This window comes from Saccopteryx bilineata, chromosome 1 (genome assembly GCF_036850765.1).
Source record: "Saccopteryx bilineata isolate mSacBil1 chromosome 1, mSacBil1_pri_phased_curated, whole genome shotgun sequence".
Taxonomy (NCBI): domain Eukaryota; kingdom Metazoa; phylum Chordata; class Mammalia; order Chiroptera; family Emballonuridae; genus Saccopteryx; species Saccopteryx bilineata.
This window is the reverse complement of record NC_089490.1, coordinates 157,279,947-157,289,426: the sequence shown is the minus strand read 5'-3', so window position 1 is coordinate 157,289,426 and position 9,480 is coordinate 157,279,947. Positions and strand designations below refer to the sequence as shown.

Sequence of the window (9,480 nt, the reverse complement as noted above, 5' to 3'; positions counted from 1 at the left end):
CAAACTGTTCAAAGACTGTCCAAAAGGCACTTCCAGCATTACATCACCCAAGGACGGACTTTCACATGGACAGATCCACACACCATGATCCTGACAACTCCCACTGCTGCTAAAATAGAAAAATGGCATGCCTTACTCCAACCACAAACCTGAAGCTGGTTGGTCTACGTATGACAAATATGTAAAAAAACTAAGGACTCTTTCAATCAAACTTTGGGAAAAGGGAAACTAGGGTAAAAAAAAAGTCAACTTAATTTTCACTAAAGGTTAAAATTTTTTAAATCAAGAGTTCTGACTAGAAAGGAGTTGTATGGTTTTGATAATAGAAAGTATAAGGTATGGAAATACTTTTGAAAGAAAAAGGAAAAGTAAGTTGTTATGAAGGCCAGTTATTTCTGGATAAGAAAGTGCATGAAAGCTGAAGGTTTATGTAAGTTGTAGAAGGTTTGTGCAGGTTGTAGGAGGTTTGTACCAAGAAAAAAGAATTTGTAAAGTCAGAAAACTGGTGCTCGCTTCGGCAGCACATATACTAAAATTGGAATGATACAGAGAAGATTAGCATGGCCCCTGCGCAAGGATGACACGCAAATTCGTGAAGCGTTCCATATTTTTAAGATAACCTAGACATGTTTTCTTTGAATATATGTACCCTGAATTATTAATGTCATCCCATTAACATTAATAAAAATTTATTAAAAAAACAACAACAACAAAAAAAGTCAGAAAACTGGTTTTCAAAGAATGTTTAATCAGTCACCCTAGCTAACAATCCTCTACTCTTCCCACTTATTGGGATGACTCTTTACCCTGACCATCTGGAGCTCAGAAACAGAGAAATGAAACGGACCCCTTGTCCTTTTATTCTCTATTCACCTCTCAGCCAACCTCACCCAATCAGGGGCTTTCTACTCGTATGAGACCAACACCTATATGTGTCTCTTTACTAATTGTACAGAAACCTGTACCCTAATCTGTCTCACCCCAAATATCAACCTAATCCCACCTCCTGAGCCTCTTCCAGTTCCTAATACACTATCCATCAATCTAAGGACCAAACAAGCTATGCAGGTAATTTCTCTTCTTGTTGCTTTAAAATTTTCTATAAAAGTAGATCTAGGGACGGGGGACTGGCTACTGCCCTGTCTTATTCCTACTCTCTCTCTCTCTCTCTCTCTCTCTCTCTCTCTCTGAAGCCCAGCGGATTCGTAAACATGGAGTCAGTGGTTTCGCACAACCTGGGTATCTTGACAGTTGCCTTTCATTAGTCCACTCACTCTCCTATTTATTTTTTTAATTTTTAGACCCTGCCTCTTTTTGTTCACTGGTTTCTTACAGAACCGCATGCAGACCTTCGCCAATCAGAAAATTGGAAAAATCTACCTAACCTACACACCAACCTTGAAACTTGCCCTCGCGAAACAAAAAATCTGAAACCCTATATCAGCAAACCTCCTAAATCCTATCTTTCAACCCCTACAGGTCCCCTAACCCTAAAGCTCTCCCATATCCCTGAAGAACTAGGAGAATGAATAGCAACACCTCTTAATGCTTCTTAGTCTTTTTATCCTTTACATAGTAAGAGGACAAAACCATTGGGTCTTCTTGGCCGAAGAAGAGCCTACAAATGGACATGAAACATTTCTTTTAGCTCAAGCTAACTGCTCTCTCCAGGGCTGCCAGGAAAAAAAATCTCTAACTTTACCATGGAAGAACTTTCACCCCCAGCTATACAACCCCCCTTATCTCTGCATTCCTGATCTCCAAATACTTGCCTCCTTCTTTTTTTTTATTTTTATAATTTTAGTATTTTATTTATTTATTTATTTATTTATTTATTTATTTTTACAGAGACAGAGAGAGGGATAGACAGGGACAGACAGACAGGAACAGAGAGATGAGAAGCATCAATCATTAGTTTTTTGTTGCGACACCTTAGTTCATTGATTGCTTTCTTATATGTGCCTTGACCGTGGGCCTTCAGCAGACCGAGTAACCCTTTGCTCTTTGCTCGAGCCAGCTACTTTGAGTCCATGCTGGTGAGCTTTTGCTCAAACCAGATGAGCCTGCGCTTAAGCTGGTGACCTCGGAGTCTCGAACCTGGGTCCTTGGCATCCCAGTCTGACGCTCTATCCACTGTGCCACCGCCTGGTCAGGCATTGCCCCCTTCTTTATCAAGTTCCTACAGGCCAGGATGAGAAAAATCTCTAGGATTACCTACAGTCAAATGCTCCTACACTCCTATTCCTTCTAAAAACTTACACCAACAGGTTCCCTGTCTCTAAAAATCTCCACATGTCCTCCCATTTGAGAGGAACCAGACCAGCACGTCTCATGAGACTCATCCAGGAGACCATATATCACCATGTCACTCTGTCTACTCAGCACTCACAGCAAGGAATTCACAATTATTTCCTCTCAAAATTTTTTTTCTTTTTTGTATTTTTCTGAAGCTAGAAACGGGGAGAGACAGTCAGACAGACTCCCGCATGCGCCCGACCGGGATCCACCCGGCACGCCCACCAGGGGGCACGCTCTGCCCACCAGAGGGCAATGCTCTGCCCCTCCGGGGCGTCGCTCTGTCACGACCAGAGCCACTCTAGCGCCTGGGGCAGAGGCCAAGGAGCCATCCCCAGCGCCTGGGCCGTCTTTGCTCCAATGGAGCCTTGGCTGCGGGAGGGGAAGAGAGAGACAGAGAGGAAGGAGAGGGGGAGGAGTGGAGAAGCAGATGGGCGCCTCTCCTGTGTGCCCTGGCGGGGAATTGAACCCGGGACTTCTACACGCCAGCCCTACGCTCTACCACTGAGCCAACCGGCCAGGGCATCTTCCTTTCAATAAACCTGTTACTCTAGTCTTTCAGACTCCCATGGATTCCAACAGGGGTCCCATCCATTACCATAACTGAGACCCATAATGGAACTAGAGGTCCAGAGTGTGATGGCAATACAGAGAAGGTAGCCCCCATGTCTGCAAGAAATGAGATGGGGCCCTGGCCAGTTGGCTCAGCGGTAGAGCATCAGCCTGGCATGCGGGGTACCCGGGTTCGATTCCCGGCCAGGGCACATAGGAGAAGCGCCCATTTGCTTCTCCACCCCCCCTCCTTCCTCTCTGTCTCTCTCTTCCCCTCCCGCAGCCAAGGCTCCATTGGAGAAAAGATGGCCCGGGCGCTGGGGATGGCTCTGTGGCCTCTGCTTCAGGCGCTAGAATGGCTCTGGTCACGGCAGAGCGAAGTCCTGGAGGGGCAGAGCATCGCCCCCTGGTGGGCAGAGCTTCGCCCCTGGTGGGCGTGCCAGGTAGATCCTGGTCGGGTGCATGCGGGAGTCTGACTGACTGTCTCTCCCCAATTCCAGCTTCAGAAAAAAATACAAAAAAAAAAAGAAAAAAAAAAAGAAATGAGATGGACTTACCCACTTGTTGCAGCATACCCTGGGTTCTCCGAGTCCAGGCCATGTCCTAGGAGTTTGAGCGATGCTCTCGCCTGGCTGGATTGGCCTCCCATTCAGGCGGCTTGTCCTCCATGTAGAGGCGCTGAGGAAAAGCCTGTTGCCCAAAGGGGCAATTGCTCCGCCAGTGACTGGGCTGCTTGCAGTCAGGGCAGGGCTCAGTGGGCAGCCGGCCCTGCACTGGACCAATGAACCTGCTTGCCATACTTAAAGCAAGTTGCTGGTGGCTCTGCTGGTCTCAGGGTTGCCACAAGAGTTTGGGTTTGGCGCGTTACCTTCTGCTGCATGCGGGCCTGGTGAACAGCCTTGGCCTGTTTCTACTAGTTGGGACTGTTAAAAACTTTAAATGCTGTGTTCACAGGTTCCAGATAGGGGCTTGGGGGGTTGTGGGGAGCCCGGCACCCAGATCTGGCAGGGAACACTGGAGCCAAAGGCAGGACAGGGCCAGAACTTTCTGTAAGAAAATTGGGGTTGGGCGTCGGGCTCCTGCAAACCAGCGTTAAGAGCCAATAGTAGATGAAGAATGGCCTGACGGAGGAGGGGTTTAAGAACACAGTGGAGAAGATAAGGGCCCCTGACCAGCAAGGGAGGAGAAAGAGAGATGGTAGTGGTGAATAAGAAACAGGATTTTGCACTGCCCTGGCTGGTTGGTTCAGTAGTAGAGCGTCGGCCTGGCGTGCAGAGGTCCCGGGTTCAATTCCCGGCCAGGGCACACAGGAGAAGCGCCCATCTGCTTCTCCACTCCTCCCCCTCTCCTTCCTCTCTGTCTCTCTCTTCCCCTCCCGTAGCCGAGGCTCCATTGGAGCAAAGACGGCCCAGGCGCTGGGGATGGCTCCTTGGCCTCTGCCCCAGGCACTAGAGTGGCTCTGGTCGCAACAGAGCAAAGCCCCGGAGGGGCAGAGCATCGCCCCCTGGTGGGCAGAACGTCGCCCCCTGGTAGGTGTGCCGGGTGGATCCCGGTCAGGCGCATGCGGGAGTCTGTCTGTCTCCCCCAGTTTCCAGCTTCAGAAAAATACAAAAAAAAAAAAAAAGAAAAGAAAAAGAAACAGGATTTTGCCAAGGGAGAGGAGGGGGCTCTCAGAGGGAAGAGACCCGAGCACAAAAGAGGTCCACAGAGGGCCCAGAGAAGTCCCAAGGGAGGGGCGCCCCCAGGGGTCAGAAAGGAGGGAGAGAGAGTTGGGAGTTCACGGAGAAGAAAAGATCAGGAGTGAAGGTTTTAAGCGAGGTTTCTCTGGCCAGAAAAAGGCCTGCGCGGTGGAACAGGTGTCACAGAGATTAAGGACGGGTGCGCGAATGATTAGAAGCTGTTTATGAAAGAGATCTCCAATCAGTTCCCAGCTTTTTCGGCAATAGTTAAATTGGTGAAGGTGTTAACACCGAAAGTCCCTTCAGGAAGCTAATTCAGTGGGTTCTGTGGCCTGGCCACAGCAGAGAAGAAGAACAGTTTCTTCTTCTTTAGGGAGGGAGATTCCTGTGCCCCACAGCCGCCCTCAGTCCTTGGAGTGATCAGAATTGAGTATCAGCATCCCAAAACTCAAGGTCTGGTCATGGACGAATAAGATAAAGTGGATATGCTTGGGATGTCTCCTGAAGCACACGCACTCGGAATGGAAAGACTTCCCTGACGTAGCTACGGTTTCGGACAGGGAGTCTCGGAGGAAAGAACTCAAGGGTGGCTGGAGGCAGGGGACTTACCGCATTGTTCGCCGAAGTGGGTGGAAGGACGGAGATCCTGATTCTTTCTTGGAGGGGACTGGAAGAGGAGCGGTCCTTGCAGACTTCAAACTCCTCCCGGGTTTTGGCACCAAAATGTAAGGTATTTTTCCCCGCCAAGAAGGAAGGAAGGGGTGAGAGCCATGAAGTGTGGAATAGTAAAAGGCTTTATTGAGTACAGAGCACGCATCCCACCCGGCGAGGTTCCCGGGCCCCGAGGAAAGATGGAGGCCAGGGAAATCGCAAGTGGTGACCCGTGTGGGAGATATTTAAAGGGTCCCTAGGGTGGTTGAGCTAATATGATGTGGTGAAATCTCACTGGCTGGCAGACGGTTGCTTTTTTCCAAAGGGTTCCTGTGAAGTTGGCGTGCTTGGTTGTGGGCAGTCCTAGCCAAAGTTCTGGGGCCTGACCTTTCCCCATTATCCACCTTTCCCCATTATCCACCGACCTTACAATATGTGCCTTGACCACGGGCCTTCAGAAGACCAAGTAACCCCTTGCTCGAGCCAGCGACCTTGGGTCCAAGCTGATGAGCTTTTTTCTCAAGCCAGATGAGCCCACGCTCTAGCTGGCAACCTTGGGGTCTCGAACCTGGGTCCTCTGCATCCCAGTCCAATGCTCTATCCACTGTGCCACCGCCTGGTCAGGCTGATGTTAGTTTTTAAAATTGAGATAAAATCGACAAGGAATATGACAGTCATCCCCCCTTATCTGTGGGGAATGCGTTCCAAGACCCACACTGAGGCCTGAAACTGTTGGCAGTGCCTAGACCTCTACATAGGGTTTTTGTGTGTGTGTGTTTTTTATTTATTAATTTGAGAGACAGGAACATCAATCTGTTCCTGTATGTTCCCTGACCAGGAATTGAACCAGACATCTCTGTGCTTCAGGACTAACTGAACTACCCAGGCCAGATCTAAAGCCAGTGGCCGCTGCGGTGGCCATGCAGGTTGTCATTGGATTTGGGCAGACGGTCAAGGAACTGTGGAGCCAGAAAAGGTGGGTTATTCCGTTTATTAAAGTCTCATAACGGCAGACGAGCAAACAGTCAGGGAAGACTGCTTCCCTCTCACTCAGGGCTCCCAAAGCTTCGATGGGCTCTTCATTGGGAGAGAGCAAGCAAGCTCTCTCTCCCTGCACTACTGAAAAACAGGCTGGGGAGGGGAGGGAAACCCCTTCTCCAGTAAACAGTAGGCCCTCCCAAGCAGAAAGGCAATAGCAATTTGTGATCTGCCACCATGAGGACAAGCATTGTAGCCTTTCATAGACTATACACACATGGCACTGCCCAGGCCAATGCAAAATATGAGCGAGCAAACCTAAACACTCTTGTTTCACAATTGAAACACATTGGTTTTCTCAACACCAGGGCTACACAGACAGTCTTTTCCCACATGGTTAATCCTTGACCCAGGTGGGGGTGAGGTGTACAGACCCCATGCCATGAAAAATCCTTTGGCCCTTTGCATTTGTAGATTCAACCAACTGGCTTAGGACTGGTGGAGGCCAAAACTTTCACCCTGAAGCTGCCTTTTGTGATATTGATTTGAAGCTAGTTATTAAGAAACAAGACTCAGAAAGAAACTTTGACCCTCCCCCTTGCCCCAGAGATTCAGAGGGAAATACCTGCTCTGGGAAGGAAATCTTAGAATGTCACCTTAGCAGTCTAAGGTCACCTTAGCAGTCTAATTTGCAAAGGGGACCTGTTGGAGACTGCAAGCTGACAGGGTCCTTGCGGTTTAGGTTTTGGGGGGACAGAGGTGTGGGGGACTGGCAGTAAGCTGACAGGCTGCCCATTCCCCCACCTCACTTGATTGATTAAGTTGCTCAGGGCTAAGTTTTTCTCCACACCTCCATGTTACCTGTGTTTCTACTGGTCCTATCACCCAGTCCTATCACCCAAGGTCCTGGGAGAGACTGGAGGCAGTTTTCTTTCTTTTCTTTTTTTTTTTTTTGCATTTTTCTGAAGCTAGAAACAGGGAGAGACAGTCAGACAGACTCCCGCATGCGCCCGACCGGGATCCACCCGGCACGCCCACCAGGGGCGACGCTCTGTCCACCAGGGGGCGATGCTCTGCCCATCCTGGGCGTCGCCATGTTGCGACCCTCCTGGGTGTCGCCATGTTGCGACCAGAGCCACTCTAGCGCCTGGGGCAGAGGCCACAGAGCCATCCCCAGCGCCCAGGCCATCTTTGCTCCAAAGGAGCCCTGGCTGCGGGAGGGGAAGAGAGAGACAGAGAGGAAGGCGCGGCGGAGGGGTGGAGAAGCAAATGGGCGCTTCTCTTATGTGCCCTGGCCGGGTAATCGAACCCGGGTCCTCCGCACGCTAGGCCGACGCTCTACCGCTGAGCCAACCGGCCAGGGCGGCAGTTTTCTTTTTATCCTTTGTTTTGTGAAGTTAAGATGTTATGTATGGTCGGGGTTTTGGTTTCGCACTTGGGAGAATTCTTGGGTTGCCTTGAAAATGTGACTTTGTATCAGAGATCTCTTTGATTTGCTAATGACTATTCTGCCCTATAAATAAAGAGGTTTGGGGGTGGAAATTTGCTCTTGCAAGCTATGGGCATTGCAGAGACCTCTCGATCTCATCCTTTTTCTCTCTGAGTTTATTTCTCCATTCTGCACCGTTCTCATCCAGGACCTGGGCAATTACTAGCCGAACTGGTTTGTGGCAGCGACTTGTTTTGTTTTTTTATTTTGGTTACAGAGACAGAGAGAGAAGGACAGATAGGAACAGACAGACAGGAAGGGGGAAAGATGAGAAGCATCAATTCTTTGTTGTGGCATCTTAGTTGTTCATTGACTGCTTTCTCATATGTGCCTTGAAGGGAGGTTGGGGAGGCTACAGCAGAGGTAGTGACCCCTTGCTCAAGCCAGTGACCATGAGATCATACCTATGATCCGCGCTCAAGCCAGCGACTCGGTGCTCAAGCCAGTGACCTCGGGGGTTTCAAACCTGGGTCCTCTGTGTCCCAGTCCAACACTCTATCCACTGCGCCATCACCTAGTCAGACAAGGGGACCTGTTTGCTAGATAACCTCTGTCCCATTGTTTCTGGCTGTTTAGTAAGAACTTACCTGCTGTGTGTGTTTTGCCCTTCTTCAATTACCTATAAATCTCTCTCACTTCTAAAATCTAAGACCCTGTCCTTGCCTTTTCTCCTTTGTCCAAAATGTCATTAATAAATGCTGCCTTTCTGTCTTTAGACTTTTCATGTTTATGTGAATTCCCCATGCATATGTGTTAGGCAAATAAGTTTGTAACAAGTGTTTTTTAGGTTTGCTCTTTTGTACTGGAGCAGCAGGCCCTGTGTGTATAGTCTACGGAAGGCTGCTGGTGCTTGCCCTCAGGGCAACAGATTGCAAATTGCAGATTGCCTTACTTTTTGGGAGGGGCCCCTGTTGGCTGGAGAAGGGTCTTTTTTTCCCCAGCCAGTTTTTTGTTGTTGTTGCTGTTGTTTTTATTTTATTTTATTTTTTTTCATTTTTCTGAAGCTGGAAACGGGGAGAAACAGACAGACTCCCGCATGCGCCCGACCAACCGAGATCCACCCGGCACGCCCACCATGGGGCAACGCTCTGCCCACCAGGGGGCGATAATCTGCCCATCCTGGGCGTCGCCATGTTGCAACCAGAGCCACTCTAGCGCCTGAGGCAGAGGCCTCAGAGCCATCCCCAGTGCCCAGGCCATCTTTGCTCCAATGGAGCCTCGCTGCGGGAGGGGAAGAGAGAGACAGAGAGGAAAGCGCGGTGGAGGGGTGGAGAAGCAAATGGGTGCTTCTCCTGTGTGCCCTGGCTGGGAATCGAACCCGGGTCCTCCGCATGCTAGGCCGACGCTCTACTGCTGAGCCAACTGGCCAGGGCATTGCTGTTGTTTTTATAGAGACAGAGAAAAAGTCAAGAGAGAGGGACAGCCAGGAAGGGAGAGAGATGAGAAATATTAATTCCTCATTGCAGCTCCTTAGTTGTTCCTTGATTGCTTTCTCATATGTGCCTTGAAGGGTGGAGAGGAGGGCTACAGCAGAGTGCGTGACCCCTTGCTCAAGCCAGAGACCTTGGGCTTCAAGCCAGCGACCATGGGTCATGTCTATGATCCCATGCTCAAGCCTGTGAGCCTGCACTCAAGCCGGCAACCTCGGGGTTTCGAACCTGAGTCCTCCGCGTCCCAGTCTGACACTCTATCCACTGCGCCACCACCTAGTCGGCTCCCCCAGCTGGTTTTAGCTGCAGAGTCCAGAGGGAGAGAGAGAGTGCTGAGGGGCTGTGGAGCCCTGCCTGTTTGCTTGTCGGCTGCCGGCCATTAGGAGACTCTCTAATAAACAAAATG

General features: G+C 49.9%; 1 non-coding gene across 1 annotated transcript; it reads left to right on the top strand.

The window, feature by feature from the left end:
* Positions 1–505: 505 nt before the first annotated feature.
* LOC136321562 (U6 spliceosomal RNA) lies at positions 506–612 on the top strand. The gene has a single exon (XR_010728713.1). It is a non-coding gene; the product is annotated as a U6 spliceosomal RNA (small nuclear RNA).
* Positions 613–9,480: the final 8,868 nt, after the last annotated feature.